Source organism: Ipomoea nil, unplaced genomic scaffold, assembly GCF_001879475.1.
Source record: "Ipomoea nil cultivar Tokyo-kokei standard unplaced genomic scaffold, Asagao_1.1 scaffold0317, whole genome shotgun sequence".
In the NCBI taxonomy this organism is placed as follows: Eukaryota; Viridiplantae; Streptophyta; class Magnoliopsida; order Solanales; family Convolvulaceae; genus Ipomoea; species Ipomoea nil.
Window position 1 is genome coordinate 7,371,842 of NW_017616745.1, and position 16,879 is coordinate 7,388,720.

At 36.3% G+C, this 16,879-nt stretch overlaps 1 pseudogene; it reads right to left on the reverse strand.

Moving 5' to 3' along the window:
- Window positions 1-2,090: 2,090 nt before the first annotated feature.
- Window positions 2,091-13,463, reverse strand: LOC109166958 (annotated as a pseudogene).
- Between the last annotated feature and the right edge of the window lie 3,416 nt (window positions 13,464-16,879).

The following is a 16,879-nucleotide window of genomic DNA, read 5'->3' on the forward strand; positions in this document are numbered from 1 at the left end:
AATATTTTGATATCGGTTTTGTAAAAACCAACGTTATATGTCCGACGTTGTAGGTGATTTCTGTAGTAATATTTCAAATGAAGATTAGATGAGGCTCGGAAAAGCAACTCTTGACCAGGAGCACTTTTTATGTATCCCAAGACCCTGTGAGCTTCTTGTAAATGTATATGAGCAAGAACTTCTCTGGGCTTGTAATGGTTAGATATAAAAGTTTTCCAACTAGTCTCCTGTACTGAGTATTGTCATCAAGCATATCATCCTCATTTTTGCTTAACTTGTGTGAGGGGATTGTTGGGCTATGAACTGGTTTAGAATCCATAAATCCTGCATCATCTAGTAATTCAGGGTTGTTGACTTTTTTGTGCAGATTTGACAAGGAAGAGACAAAAATAGGTAGAAAGAAAAAGGTGGACTAAAATATGTAAAGTACTAATCTGATTACCTTCTTCTTATTAGGGTTTAGGAGAAGAAGGTAATCAGGCTACCTTCTTTAACAAAGAAAAAAACAAAAAAAAAACAAAAAAAAAAGTAGAAAAGCTGATTAGAAAAGCTGGCAAGCCTAAAAGAAAGAGAAGAAGGTATTAAGAATACCTTCTTCTCTCACCTCAATTATATGCAATTTTTTTTTTATTTTGTTAAATAATTATATTTAAAATTTATATTATTAAATATAAATTATACCATTTAAAATATCTCATTGGGACGATAGACTAATATTGAATATATATTAATTAAAATTTCAAATACATCACATATAACTAGAACATAATAAAACTAATACGGAGTAACGATAATTGATCGAAAACAAAAAAAAAAAAAAAAATTCGATCCATTTGATATCGGTTATCGATTTCGTCTTTTTTTTTTTTCGATAAGAATTCTCACCACCAATTTAGCTTTCATAACCCATTTAAAATCAATTCATCGAAGAAATTTTGAACGTTCATAATTAGTTTATCAAATTACGAAAAAATTTTGACCGCAAATTTATCAATTAAAACTAATACGGAGTAACCAATAATTAATCGAAAACAAAACAAATTTTGACGGCGGGAGTAATTTTTATTAACATTAATTAATTATTTATAACATTAATTATTTTTAAAACTGAATTTCACAATATTTTTGAAAATTGTGTTGTATTTTCTAATATCAATACTATGTAGTATGTATTTTAATTTTTATTATGTTCTAGTTATCTTTGATGTATTTGAAATTTTAATTAATGTATATTCAATATTAGTCTTTTTTTGATCGTCTCAATGAGATATTTAATATTGTATAATTTATATTTAATAATACAAACTTTAAATATAAGTATTTAACAAAATAAAAAATTACATACAAAACAAATAAATGATACATTTGGAATTATAAAAAGAAGCAAGTGCAAAATAGTAAAAAAACTTTTAAAAAAAGAATGTGAAAAGTTTGTGGCATTTTCGGCCAAAGCAAAAAAAAAAATAAAAAAAATAGAAGAAGGTAGTCCAATTACCTTCTTTTCAAATACGGTTTTGAAAAGAAGGTAATGACATTAGTACTATACACATTTTTGTCTAGGGTTTTGAATCAACACATTTTTGTCTCATTCATGTCAAATCTACACATTTGTTACTATGTCCCAGTAATTCAAGTGCATACTTTATTTGAGACACTACAATACCCTTCCTTTGGTGAAATTCATGGCATGTTTATGCATAAAATAGTTGAAATCTCACACTACAAGATTGAGAATTGTAGCAATTGGACTCCTGGCAACATATCTAGAAGAACACCATTTCAGATATCCTTGAACAACCGTTGCATTTGTGCGGGAAGCGGACCGGGTGAATGTCACTCGATACGAATTGAAGCCTTTTGGTTCAGCTCCGAGAAGTTCAAGGTGGGAGGCTCCAAGGTCACGCTAATGCTATCCGGTGGAACAATTTCAACTGTGTACGATGAACTGACTTCTCCAACGTTTTTCACGGTTCTGGTGTATGTTTGTGATCCAGATGTATTCAGGAGCCTAAGAGAAAATGAAGGGTAGTTTAGCTCTGCTTCTGGGATGGTTGCTAAACAGGTCACATTACTACGTTGCAAAAGGAGGCCTACTTGTTTTTCTGTGTATCCCAATCCGCACAACACCGGCTTGCTAGCTGCGGGCACGACATTGAGGTGCCTGAAATAATGTTGAAAGTTGGTTTCGAGTCGGTCCTGTTTTCCACAAAATTAAAAATGACCAGTCTGCAATAATGCTCACGCATGGACCTACAATTTCTGGTTTCAGAATCCCTCGCTGGAGATGCTCGGCCCCCGAGACGAAATGAAGGAAACCACCGTGGCGTGAGGGTCACCAATTAGAGTTCCCTTGAAATTAGTCCTCTTGACTAATCACTCAGCTTGGTACTTCATCCTTTTTAACGTCGGAGAAAGAGGTGTTGTAGTGAAGGACACGCAACATGGTGAAGAAAGCCCTTTTTACTTGTCTTTGTGGTGTAATCACTTGTATTTTGAGAAATACTAGTGAAATCCCTCTTGTGTTGAGAATAGTGGAATATGAGATTTCTAACCCGTACTCTTACTTAAGCAGTATTAAGGCATTCACAATGATTTCTCCCCTCATCTCCCTATTTTGTTGGCCCAACTCTTATTTATCTCCTTTTAATCTCCTCTCCTATTTTTCTCTCCAACCCTTCTCCCCTTCTCCCCTTTTCTCCCATTTTTGTGGGTCCTACTCGCTCTCACTCCTACACATACATCTATACTATATATAAAAATAAAATCCTGAAATTTTAACTTCCCGCCCAATTCCTAAAAAATCTCTCTTCCTAATAAAATATATTGATTTCTACTTTCCCATTCATACAATAATTCTGCCTTAAAATTCTATTCTAATATTATAAAATAGTGTAATACAATTCCTATTGTTATCTATACTATATATAAAAACAAAATTCTGAAATTTTAACTTCCCGCCCAATTCCTAAAAAATCTTTCTTCCTAATAAAATATATTGATTTCTACTTTTCCATACGTACAATAATTCTGCGTTAAAATTATATTCTAATATTATATAATAGTATAATACGATTCATATTGTTATCTATACTATATATAAAAACAAAATCTTAAAATTTTAACTTCCCACCCAATTCCTAAAAAATCTCTGTTCCTAATAAAATATATTGATTTCTACACAAATTCTGGGTTAAAATTATATTCTAATATTATAAAATTGTGTAATACTATTCCTATTCTAATCTATATCTATACTATATATCAGTGTTGCAAAAATCGCACCGCTGGCCGCGGCGAGGAAGGCCGGAATGGGCCTCCTCCGCGGCCGCCTCGCCGGTTGAACCGGCGATTAATTTTTTTTTTTTTTTTTTTTTAAGTTGTAAAGTTTTAAAAGTTCGGCAAGGCATAACTTTTAACTCGGTTGTTCGTTTTGGACAAATGTTTTTTTGAAATCGCGTATTTTTTCGAGATCTATCCACCGCAAACTGTCGTAGGCGGTTTGGTCCACCAATTTCTAAAAAAAATGCTTTATTAAATAGTTTCTAAGAAAAAACTATGAGAACCTTATGTTTTATCAATGAATTGTTAAAATTTTTAATTAAAAAATTGTCCTGTGCATTATTTAATAATCTTTCTTTATAATTGGTCAAATTATTTAATTATGGTAAATTAGAGAATAATTAATGATGGTAATAGAAATCCTAGAAGAATATAGAATTAAAGAATATTTAATTATTGTGATATTCTTCCAAAAAGGCTGAACCCCAACCCTTAATTATTGTTATATTATTATTGTGACTCACGAAATACAATACAAGAATATTTAATTATGGTTATATTATTATTGTGCCTCATGGCCATTATATACTAACAGAACTTGAAAAGAAACTAATAATAATAATAATAATAATAATAATAATAATAATAATAATAATAATAATAATAATGATAATAATAATAATAATAATATAAGTGGTAATAATAATAGTAAGAATATTAACGTAAGAATTATACCATAGAATAAATCGTAATAATTAATAACTATAGTCTATGATTAAATTTGAAATTGTCAGGAAAGATAAGCGACCTCTGGTGTAATTAACTCTTAAATAATTATATATCGATTTAAATATTCTTAATATATTACAACAATTGCATTCCGTGCATCGCACGGGTGAAAATACTAGTTATATATAATACTAAAATTATTTTTTAAAAATAAATAATACACACTCAACGGCTAATTAGCAATTGAGTTGTATTAAAATTGGTAATTAACATTATTTTAGCCTCAACGGCTAGCGTTGAGGCTGAGGTCAGTAATTTTTACCCGCATGGGCAGCTTAACTGTTCACAAAGGTGAAACTTTGAAAGAATGACCAGGGATCGAGTCTCACCGGCGGCAGTGCGGGAGCAACCTCTCAAAATGAGAGGGGTTCCTTGTGCGCAGTGAGCACGGTCTAACCTCTGTGGTTCATGTTCAGTTGAGGAGGGGGGTTCCTTGTACGCAATGAGCACGGTCTAATTTCTGTGGTTCATGTTCAGTTGAGTTATCATGATTGCATTTTTGGAAGAATGAGATCAGTAATTTTTTTAATAATAAATGTGCTGCTAAAGGGGGCTGCCCCCAGTCAGCGCAATAAATGCCAGAACACATATTTTTCGGACTTCCTAACTGGATAATATGATTTGCTCCCCTTCAATTGTTTTATCTCCTTTTTTTCTCCATCTCCCTACTTAATCTCCTACATTAAAGATGCTCTTATATGTTTAAGCTTAATACACAGACACGCTCGCGATTGTTTCCAATAAAACGCTACAAACTTTAAACGCAGCTTCTAAGTCTCTTCCACATCGCACTTTGAATCGAAACATTTTCAATAAAAATTTATTTATATCTTTCGAAATTCAAACTCACTTAAGACCTATTTTTCAAAACTAAAGAAAGCCTATTCAATTCCCTTCTAGACTTCCTCATTGCCTTGGGACCAACAATATATAAATTTTGTATATTAACACTAAACTTAACATAATGAAAATTTGAAATGTAACTTTAGTCAAGTCTTGCTAAACAAATTAATCACATAAAATGAGACAGAAAAAGTAGCATTATTCAATGATGATTCTATTTAGATTAAGGTAATATTATAGAAACCCACGAGAAGTTTTCTAAACTTGCTAGCACAGGTATATAAAACTCTACTGATTCCTGAAATCATATGGTTAACGTAAAGGAAAAGTCGGATGATATTGCTACCTGTTTGATACAGACTATCCCAATTTGTTTGTCTCTTTGCAAAATCTAAGGCAATTAATATCCTATCAGTCAATTGGTATCCCTTTGACCCTTTAGATGGATTATTTTAGAAAGACATTTGTAAGTTGGTCTGCAAATGTGGTGTAGCCCTGAATGTCCTGGTTCACAACAATCATGGCAGCCCCGCCGGCTTCCTTCACAGCTGCTCCCTTTACAAGTGCCGGCACTAGACCACCCATATCACACACCACAACTTTTCCTTTGACATCATATATGTCCAGTGAAGAATTGTCACAATATTTTGCACTAAAATCACTGGCGTTCATCCCAGGATAGACAAGTGGAAGAAATTCCTGAGAAAATTCAGGCTGATAAGCTGATTGCCTATCTACTTCTTCACCATTTCCAAGACGTGTCGTTGCCACCACTCTTCTATCAACCGTGGCGGCTCCAACCGTCACTACTGGAAATTATGGAATTTCTGACCACCTGAAAGTGATCTTAAATCAAGTTGATACCAAAAAGTGGTCGGAAATAGCAACAAAGGTTTTTCCGGATACCAAAAGTGATCGGAACAAGACTTTTGACTTGATTTAAGATCACTTTCAGGTGGTCGGAAATTCCATAATTTCCAGTAGTGCGTGAGAATCCAGGGCGCTTCGTTTGACAAGGTGCTAAGGTCCGGGCCTGAATTCCCTGCGGCACAGCTAACAAAAATCCCCTTTTCCATAGCCTTATAAGCAGCCAGGGCTATAACATCATCATAGAAAGGTCCAGATGGTCCACCCAGGGAAATCGAAACCATGTCTACGCCATCCTCAATGGCAGCATCCATGCCCGCCAAAATGTCAATTTCAGAACAGCCTCCACCTCAGACCTTGTACATAGCCAAGTGTGCCCGAGGTGCGATTCCCGTGGCAGTGCCATTATCGCTTCCATAGACATTTGCACCGTCCACGAAGTTCCCACCAGTCGTGCTTGACGTGTGTGTGCCATGTCCAACATGTAACGTTTATCCGTTACTATTATTATAACATTAGGATAAGTTACGATAATATTCAGTATTTGATATGTGGTGCAACACTAATAACCTAATAGCTAGACTACCATTATGATTAAGAATCTAGTTAGGGTTTAGGAGACCTAAAGACAATCAACCACAATGATGGCCAGTGGTTATATAAGGTCACTAGTCCTCTCACTGCTCACACTACATACCTCATACACCATCTAGAGAGAGCTGAGTAAAGTGAGAGACAAAATACCCGTTATCTCTGCAGCAGTCCGGATCGCTCAACCGTATCAAGAACTATGGCTGGAGGTTAGTCGATCCTATTATCACATATTATAGTGATGCATGTGATATTTAGTCTAACAGTTGGTATCAGTCGCCATAAATAATCTCTGCCTAGTTCTTTTTAATTGCATATATTTTTTGAATATGTTGTATACTTTGTATAATTGGGATACATATTTAAATATTTGTTTGCAATTATATTGTCTGGGCTGCTGGAATATTAAGATTTATTTCCGCATTAAGAAATTAAAAAAAAAATCAAATTGGATAATATTGCGGCGGCCATTCCGGTGATGAGTGACGGTGATGCAAAAACCCTTTGGCCGGACTGGTTCACGACGCGTTGGCGTTGAGTCGAGGCTACGCGGCAGAGGTGGAGCTGGGTTCTCTCAGCTTCATCCTTGCTGTCTTCTCCTCTCTCCAGGCAACGCCGGCGACCGCTGCAACTTCGTCCTCCTGCTGTGCGTCGTTGGTCTCCTAATCAGCGCTGTTGCTCTAGTTTAGATGGAGAAGATGATGATGAATGATGGGCTTAAGTTATTTGGGCCAGGTCTGGCCCAAATGGCCAGACCTTATCCAATTGATTTTTTTTTTATTAAGTCTATTATTAAATTATTATTCAACTTTGAATAATTATTCAGTTTTAATTTTTCAGTTGAATTTTAATTTAATAATGTTTTTCAGTTTAAATCGTATTAAGTGTTACAATTTAATTGTGGAGTATTTTGTGAGTAATATGCATAATCTGAGCATGCTATTTTTCTCTTTATTGCAATAATTATTTGACTGTTATAATTACATGCCTATAGAAAAACATGTTCATTAAGAAAAATTTAGAGCCTTTTAGGTCTGAATTATATGCTATGCCTGATTTAGTGCCTTTTAGGTGAATTAGTGCCTTTCAGGTTAGATTATGCATATTATTACTCAATCTTCAGTTATTACTCCACCTCGTGTTTTATAAAGTTCCTAAAGCACATAAAGTACATAAACAATTCGTAGTTTACCCTATTCAAAGCCTTATCCATAGGTGAAACTACAACTCTTTAGATCTCTCAAACGATTTTACTTCAAAAATGAGAACGCATGAATTAGGGAAGTTTCTTGGGGAGGAATACTAGTTCTATGGCCCTGGCTTAAAAGCCTTGTTGCTACTAGTCCCCTTGCGACGCTACTCTGTCTAAGGAGTTGGTTTTTAACCGAGCTTCGTCTCGACCAACTTTCCTGGGAGTATACCTTGGAATTGTCTATCATATTTTGGTTTAATCTGTTTGTTTATTAGGTTTTCTTGCTAATGTGATTATGTTCTTTGGTTAATTAAAGAGTAGCCACAACATCTTTAATTTTTCAAAAATTACATATTAAGTTTTACTCACATAAAGTTAATGCAAGAATATTGTAATTCACTCTGCGTGATATGGCAAAATTTAGCCTACAGGCAATTTTGTTATATTTGTAGGGTTAATTAGGATGAAATACCATGCTATGTTCATAATTTGCCCACAGGGAATATGTATCGGCATATAGTTTTGGTAGTTTTGTCATTAAGGGTGGAAAAATTAAAATCGCACCCATTCCGTTTCCACCATTCAGTTTTGGTAAATTCATTATGCGTAAAAATTTAGCGCACAGGCAATTTTTATGGCATCCGAATTTATCTTTTGCATAATTTTACATTGGTAATATTATGTACTTCAGTATCTCTTTCTAATTTTGTGCCTCGAAAATATTCTAACCAAGCTTTCAATTTTCTTTTTACAGTCACTCTTCCAATCACTCAATCAATAACAATTGATATTCCTATCCTTAATTATGATAATCACAAAGAGTGGAAAGACGCTGTTCTATTGAATTTAGGAATATTAGGGTTTGATTATGCTCTTCGCATTGAGAAGCCTGCTGAGCTTACTGCGGAAAGCACTGAGGAACAAAAAACGCTATACGAGCGATGGGCAACAGCCAATCGCTTAGGCGTCTTCCTCATTAAGTCTAAAATTGCCAGAGAGATTCGTGGTCCCGTCGATGATATTGAGGACATTGAACCATTACTCAAGGCCATCGATGATCAATTTGTTGACGCGAACAAATCTCTGGCAAGTACCCTGATAATGCAGTTTATCAATATGCGTCTTTCCACTGTCAAGGGAACGCGGAAACACATCATACAGCTCAGGGACATTGCGGCTCAATTGAAGAAGTTGAAGATTGTTCTTCCAGATGCCTTTGTGGTGCACTTTGCACTAAATACCCTATCTCAGGACTATAATGCATTTAAAATTTCCTATAATACACATAAGGATGAATGGTCTATCAACCAATTGATTACCATGTGTACTCAAGAGGAAACATGGCTTTTAACTGAGCTTGGGGAAAGTGCTTTAATGGCCACAACAAGGCCTAAAAGAATGTCTGGAAAGCCTAAGGGACTTACCATGGCTGCTAAGGGGAAACTAACCTCGAAAGCAGACATTAAGAAGATACAAAAGTGTTTCTTTTGCAAAAAAACGGGACACATGAAGAAAGATTGTATCAAGTTTCAGAAATGGATGTCCCAAAAAGGTAACATTTCATCTTCTTTCGTTTGTTTCGAATCTAACATGTCAGAAGTTAATACTAATTCCTGGTAGGTTGACTCTGGTTCAACAATCCACATTGCAAACTCTTTGCAGGATATGACAAAACTGAGATAGCCAATGGGAACTGAGTGTAGCGTCTTCTCTGGAAACAAGATTGCGTCACCAGTAGAAGCTGTCGGAGTTTGCAATTTAGTTTTGGACAATGGCTTTGTATTGACGTTAGAAAAGACTTTTTATGTTCCTAGTTTTTCTAGGAACTTAGTTTCAGTATCTAGACTTGTACCCTTCGGATATTCTTTTGAATTTAATGCCAATGATTTCAAGTTATTTCGTTATTCTACTTGTGTTGGTACTGGTACAATGTCTGATGGTCTTTTCTGTCTTAAATTAAAGAATGATTCAGTTTACAATTCTTTACATGTTCAAAACGGCACCAAACGGTGTAGTATTAACGACAATTCCTCAATGTTGTGGCATCGGAGATTAGGTCATATCTCCCTTGAGCGTATTAAAAGGTTGGTAAAGGATGGAGTACTTTCTACTCTAGACTATACTAACTTTGAGACTTGTATTGATTGCATTAAGGGTAAGCAGACAAACAAGTCAAAGAAAGGCGCCAATAGAAGTTCAACGTTGTTGGAAATTATTCATACTGATATATGTTGTCCTGATATGACAATAACTGGTCAGAAATATTTCATCACCTTTATTGATGACTTCTCAAGATTTTCCTATGTGTATTTACTTCATCATAAACATGAAGCATTGGATGCCTTTAAATCATTTAAAGCTGAAGTTGAAAACCAATGTAACAGGAAAATACACATAGTTAGGTCTGATAGGGGTGGTGAGTACTATGGTAGATATACTGAGAATGGACAAGCACCTGGTCCCTTTCTAAGTTTCTTCAAGAGCATGGGATTGTTGCCCAATACACCATGCCTGGTTCTCCGGACCAAAATGGTGTAGCTGAAAGAAGAAACCAGACCCTTTTGGATATGGTGCGGAGTATGCTTAGCAACTCTAAGCTTCCGAAGTCGTTGTGGGATGAAGCACTTAAGATGTCAACGTATATATTAAATCGTGTTCCAACCAAGGCTGTCCCTAAGACACCGTTTAAGTTATTCAAAGGTTGGAAACCGAGTTTGCAACATATGCGTGTTTGGGGATGTCCGTCTGAGGTGAGGATATATAACCCACACGAGAAGAAACTTAACCCAAGGACGATTAGTGCTTTCTTTATTGGATATGCACAGTCCTCTAAGGGTTATAGGTTCTATTGTTCATCTCATACTACTAGGATAGTGGAATCAAGGAATGCTAAATTTCTTGAAAATGGCTCGATTAGTGGGAGTGATCGATTTAAGGACTTAGTTCCTTCCTTCGATCATACTGACTCTCGACCTTCTACGTCATCTGGTGGGGTTGTACTTATCCGCAGTGCTCCTTCAGTTCTGCCTGCAGATATACCACCTACCGTTGAGATTCCACAAACTGTTGAGGATCAACCTTTGGAAGAACCAGTTCAGGACTTACAGCAACCGCCTGAACTAGATTTCGAACCAATGGTTGAACCAACTCAGGATATACAGCAAGATTCTGAGCCGATACAGACTGAACCAATTCAAGAACTGCTACCAGTTCCTGAAGAGGTAGTTGCCCCGCAACCTGTACAAGGTGATGAGAGTCCAACTTTAAGACGGTCTACTCGGATAAGGCGATCAGCAGTTCCTAGTTATTATGTTTCGTATCTACAAGAATCTGACATAGGGGCTGAAAATGATCCTGAAACATTCTCTCAAGCCACAAATTGTGCACAGTCTGACTTATGGTTAGAAGCCATGAAAGATGAAATGAATTCCATGAAGGACAATGGAGTTTGGGATCTTGTTGAGTTGCCTAATGGGGCCAAGGCCATTGGCTGTAAATGGGTTTTTAAGACTAAAAGAAACTCATTAGACAACATTGAGAGATACAAGGCCCGGCTTGTTGCCAAGGGATTTACTCAAAAAGAAGGAATCGATTACAAGGAGACATTTTCTCCTGTATCAAAGAAAGATTCACTTCGGGTCATTCTGGCATTAGTTGCACATTTTAATCTTGAGTTGCAACAAATGAATGTGAAAACCGCTTTCCTAAATGGTGATCTAGAAGAGGAGGTTTATATGAAACAACGTGAAGGTTTCTCTTCTAGGGGTGGTGAGCATTTAGTATGTAAGCTTAAGAAATCCATATGCGGTTTAAAACAAACCTCCCGTCAATGGTATATCAAGTTCGATGGGGTAATTTCTTCATTTGGTTTTGTTGAAAATCCCTCAGATAACTGTATATACCAGAAGGTGAGTGGGAGTAAAATTTGCTTTCTTGTTTTATATGTGGATGACATCTTACTTGCCACCAATGATAAGGGGATGCTTTGTGATGTGAAACAATTTCTTTCTAAGAACTTTGATATGAAGGATATGGGTGATGCCTCTTATGTTATTGGCATTAAAATTCAGAGAGATAGGTCCCAGGGTATACTGGGTTTATCTCAAGAAACCTATATAAACAAAGTTTTAGAGAGATTTCATATGCAAAATTGTTCACCGAACGCTGCTCCCATATCTAAGGGGATAGATTCAGTTTGGACCAATGTCCGAAAAATGATTTGGAGAAGGAATCCATGGAGAAAATCCCTTATGCTGCAGCAGTTGGATGTCTTGGATATATTCAAGTCTGTACGAGGCCGGATATTGCTTTTGCGGTTGGAATGCTAGGGCGTTACCAACACAATTCGGGGTTAGACCATTGGAGAGCTGTAAAGAAGGTTCTAAGGTATCTCAAAGGAACCAACGGTTACAAGCTTGGGTTTAAGCAGACAGACAATTTAGATCTTGTCGGTTATTCAGACGCGGACTTCGCTGGCTGTGTTGATTCTCGAAAATCAACTTCAGGGTGCGTCTTCATTATGGCCGGTGGGGCTATCTCATGGAGAAGTGTTAAACAGTCCTTAATAGCTACTTCTACCATGGAAGCCGAGTTCGTTTCCTGTTTCGAGGCTACTTCACAGGGTGTTTGGCTAAAGAATTTTATCTCTGGGCTTAGAATTATGGATTCTATATCTAAGCCATTGAAAGTCTACTATGACAACTCAGCTGCAGTCTTCCTAGCTAAGAATGACAAAAGTTGGAGTCGAACTAAGCACATCGACATCAAGTTCTTAGCAATCAGGGAGCGTGTCAAAAATAAAGTTGTATTTATTGAACACATTCATACTAAGTTGATGTTAGCAGATTCCTTGACTAAAGGCATGCCACCATTTAAGTTCAAGGATCTGATTTAGAAAATGGGACTTTCGCCCAATTTGTAATTTGTATATATACATTCAGTTTTAATAAAATTCTTTGGCATTCAGACATTTTCTCAATTAAGTGTGTACACCTTCATTTACTTTATATTGATGAGAAAATGTACTTCAGGGACTTGGAATAAACATAGGGTTTATTTCGTTGGGTTTTGTTTCCTAATTAAGTTCTCAATGGCAGTTTGCATTTGATCGTGATGGATACTACTCGCGCTAATGAGGACATATCATTATGGTTGGTGTATTTCTGTTATTGAGTGGTAGTGCTTGCACCAAGTGGGAGAATGTAACGTTTATCCGTTACTATTATTATAACATTAGGATAAGTTACGATAATATTCAGTATTTGATATGTGGTGCAACACTAATAACCTAATAGCTAGACTACCATTATGATTAGGAGTCTAGTTAGGGTTTAGGAGACCTAAAGACAATCAACCACAATGATGTCCAGTGGTTATATAAGGTCACTAGTCCTCTCACTGCTCACACTACATACCTCATACACCATCTAGAGAGAGTTGAGTAAAGTGAGAGACAAAATACTCGTTATCTCTGCAGTAGTCCGGATCGCTCAATCGTATCAAGAACTATGGCTGGAGGTTAGTCGATCCTATTATCACATATTATAGTGATGCATGTGATATTTTAGTCTAACACAACATGGTCGAACGAAGTAGACTGATTTCCGATCCGGAAACTCTTTGCTCCAATGAGCTTGTTGCTACACTCAAAATTGTCACATTTTCCCTTCCACTTAACCGGCGGAGGAGACATCCCGTCGTCATTAAACGATGGGTGTTCCGGGAAAACCCCAGTATCCAGCACCCCAATGATCACGCCTTCGCCATAGTTAGAGCTGTTCCAGAACCCTGAATTCAGGTGCAGCCCCAAGAAGTTTGGAGTGTGGGTTGTCTGCAAGTTTAACACTCTCTGGGGCCAAGCATACACGAAACCATTCATCTTCTCCATCACCTTCACTGCACCAGGGGATAATCTAGCAGCAAAACCGCTAATAACATGCTGATAAGAGTAGATTATGTTCGAGGAATCTGTTGATGTTTCCACTGCCGAACGCATAAACGACTGATAATGTGAATCTCTGGAGATCAGACCGTCTGGTAACTCAACATGAACAATGTAAATCTTTGACGTCTCAGTTGCGAAAAAATGGCAGAAAAATGAAGACATTCAATAATACAGAGAAAAGTTAGAACAAGGTTCAAGTAATTAGCCATTTTCGCTATAGATTCATCGAGCTAACTAGTCCGAACCCCTGATTTATAATCTCATACCTACATATATAGTTACATGAAGTTATATCTATGGAAAATGGAATTCTTTGGTGATAACATGCATATATGTTTGGTTTCACAGATTAAAATTATGTATGTATGTTTCCCAAAGTCGTTTCCTAAGAAACGATACAAGGCCAATCATGTTTTGCAGAACAAGTTTATTAAACTCAACTCAAATCTTGAGAATTGAAGTCCTGTTGATCATAACAAACAAAACCGAAGTTTGAACACACAGAAGATAAGACTGGACGTACAACATGAATATTTAATTGTCATTTAACGGCAAAACTACAGGCCTTCCAGAAACAACGACATCTTTGGCCTGCCAATCATTGCTCCACAGCTTTCTTTAAAATACATACATAATCTAAGTTCAATGCTTATAATGTGGACCAGGATCCACAATGCAAGTCCAATACGACGCCGTTTTGCCGGAACCGTTAAGTTGAATTTGATGCGACAGGCACTATTCCGTCGCCCAATCCCGTTACAATTATTTTTTATTAAATATAAAAGGAAAGTTGTCTTCTTCCAAACAAAATTCATTTCATTCGTAATTGAAACTACAAAACTCATGCAGAACAAGTCTGTGACAACAACAACACAACACTGAAGAAGCATTACTTGTCAAAGAGTACAGTTACACAACATATTCAGAGCAATCAAACCAAATAAAATAAAATAAAATAAAATAAAAAGGTGAATCTTCAAACATTTATTCTTCAAATATTTATTTGTTTGAAGTTCGAAAGATTAAGAGTAACTATTAAACTCGAAAATAACTATTATTATTATTATTATTATTATTATTATTATTATTATTATTATTATTATTATTATTATTATTATTATTATTATTATTATTATTATTATTATTATTATTATTATTATTATTTTCTTAAATGTGAAGTTGCAGAAGAGAAGATGTCGGCTTTTATTCTCCAGCCTGGAATTAAGCAATATAATATATATTGATAAAATAGATAACCAAGGACATTTTTGTAATTTCCAGCTAGGACTCTTTATTGGTCCCGGTAGGGTAGAAAGGAGAGTCTAGAGGAGGGGGAGGGGGGGGGGGGGGGTGAATAGACTCAATTCGTTTTTCACGAAAATAACTCCTTTCTGGGTTATTACGCAGCGGATATATAATGTAAATTTTAAGTTTCTTTGCACTGTTTGATCTTTTGGAGAACTTTCGGTTAGGGCTAATGAAATGCGATGCACGAAAGTAAAATGTTGAAATGTAAAGAGACAAAGACAAGAGATTTTTATAGTGGTTCGGCCAACTGTGCCTACTCCACTCTTCTTTCACAACTCGTGAAAGGTTTGCACTATCACTCCTAGTACAAATTACACCAAGATAGCTTCCTTGATCACCAAGCCGGATAGCTACTTGAAGGTTTTTCAACTCCTCGAGTTTACTCCGCCTTTATCAACTTCTTCTTCAGAGTTGAGGGTTGGATTTGAATAATCTTTGAGTTTCTCCAACACGTTAAAGTCTTGACTGGCTAGTGGCTAGATGGATAATCAGCGTGTACAAAGTTGCAAGACTTCTTCAAGGTTGTGTGAATGAATTCAGATGCGTCTTCTTTAAATTTCACACCTTGAATTACTGGATTTCAAAAGCTTGAGAGAGTGAACTTGTATAAGGAGCTTTTGAGAGAATGAATTCAATTGTTCTAAAAACCAGCACCTTCTAATGTGGAGAAGATGGGTATTTATAGGTGAGAAGAAATCCATCCGTTGGAGGGAGATAGTATTTCAAACCTATGATCCAGTGGTTAATAACCAGAGAGCCTTGTGCATTTATTGCTTCATTAAATGCGGTTGTATTATAGAGACGTTGGAGACAAACACTTTTGCTTACTTTGTATTCTAGCTCTGAAAAGTAGTACGGTGGCATTTAATGCACCTTGATAAGTGTGCTCTTAATCCTAGGAGAGTTTCTTCCTAGGATGATCTTCAGAGGAGACAGATTGAAAATATTCTTTTTGAGTTGAGAGAAGATGAGTTGTCTTTGACAACCACAAAGGTCTTTTGGTTAGAAGGCTTCTTTCGGCTTTGCCTTCTGTTTTAGAAGATCATCTTTCGTTGTTCAGTAGGGATGAGACTGTGCTTCATCGAACTGTTTTTCTTTCGTCGAGAGAGAGATGCCTAACTAAAGAACGACTCTTAACTCAGTTTCGTGTGTTTGTCTAGCTTAACACGAATTACATGTTGAGTTAAGGTACCTTTCGTCTAAAACGAAGGTAACGAAACAAATGACAAAAAGTTAGGGGTCTACTTCTAAGTTACATTGGTATCATCAAAATCCTAATACACATGTTCCTAACACTCTTCTTGTAATTTCATCTCTTATCTTTACATGTTGTACCTGCTACTGGCAGTTAGTGTATAGAAGAGTATATAGCAAAGCTTCTTCCCTTTCTGGTAAAACAATTTTTATAATCTCTTTTCTCAAATCAATGAGTTCAGTTTTTCCTCTTTTAGCTGCTGCATTCATTGTTGATTCATTGTACACTTAAGTTTTCATCATGGTATCAGAGCTCTACCAGAGCTATGCCACACGGTGACGATGAATACAGCATCAGGCGAAGGCACCTCAACCGGAAATACAGCCGGAAATGCGAATGCTTCCCTCAATCAGAATGCGATGAATCCAAACCCAAATGCGCGAAACGACGAATTTGATAACCCGCTCTACCTTCACATAACCGAGAATCCGAATTTAATTCTCATGTCTCCTCCTCTGTCAAAGCTCAATTACTCATCGTGGAGCAAGTCCATGAAGATAGCTCTCGAAGTAAAGAACAAATTTGGTTTTGTCGATGGTTCAATTCCATGTCCAAGCCCTTTGGATGCCAGATTTGAGGGTTGGAGAAGATGCAACAACATAGTGTGCTCGTGGATTCTTAAATCCCTAAATTCCACCATTGCAGAGAGTGTTCTCTATTATGATATGGCACAATACATTTGGAACAAGCTCAAAGAGAGGTACTGTAACACCCCAAATTTTAAAACTTTTGAAACTTATATAATAAAGGTAAATTCTCATTAAATCCCAAAACACAGTGCAGTAGAGTACGGGGTGCTATGCCACACCTG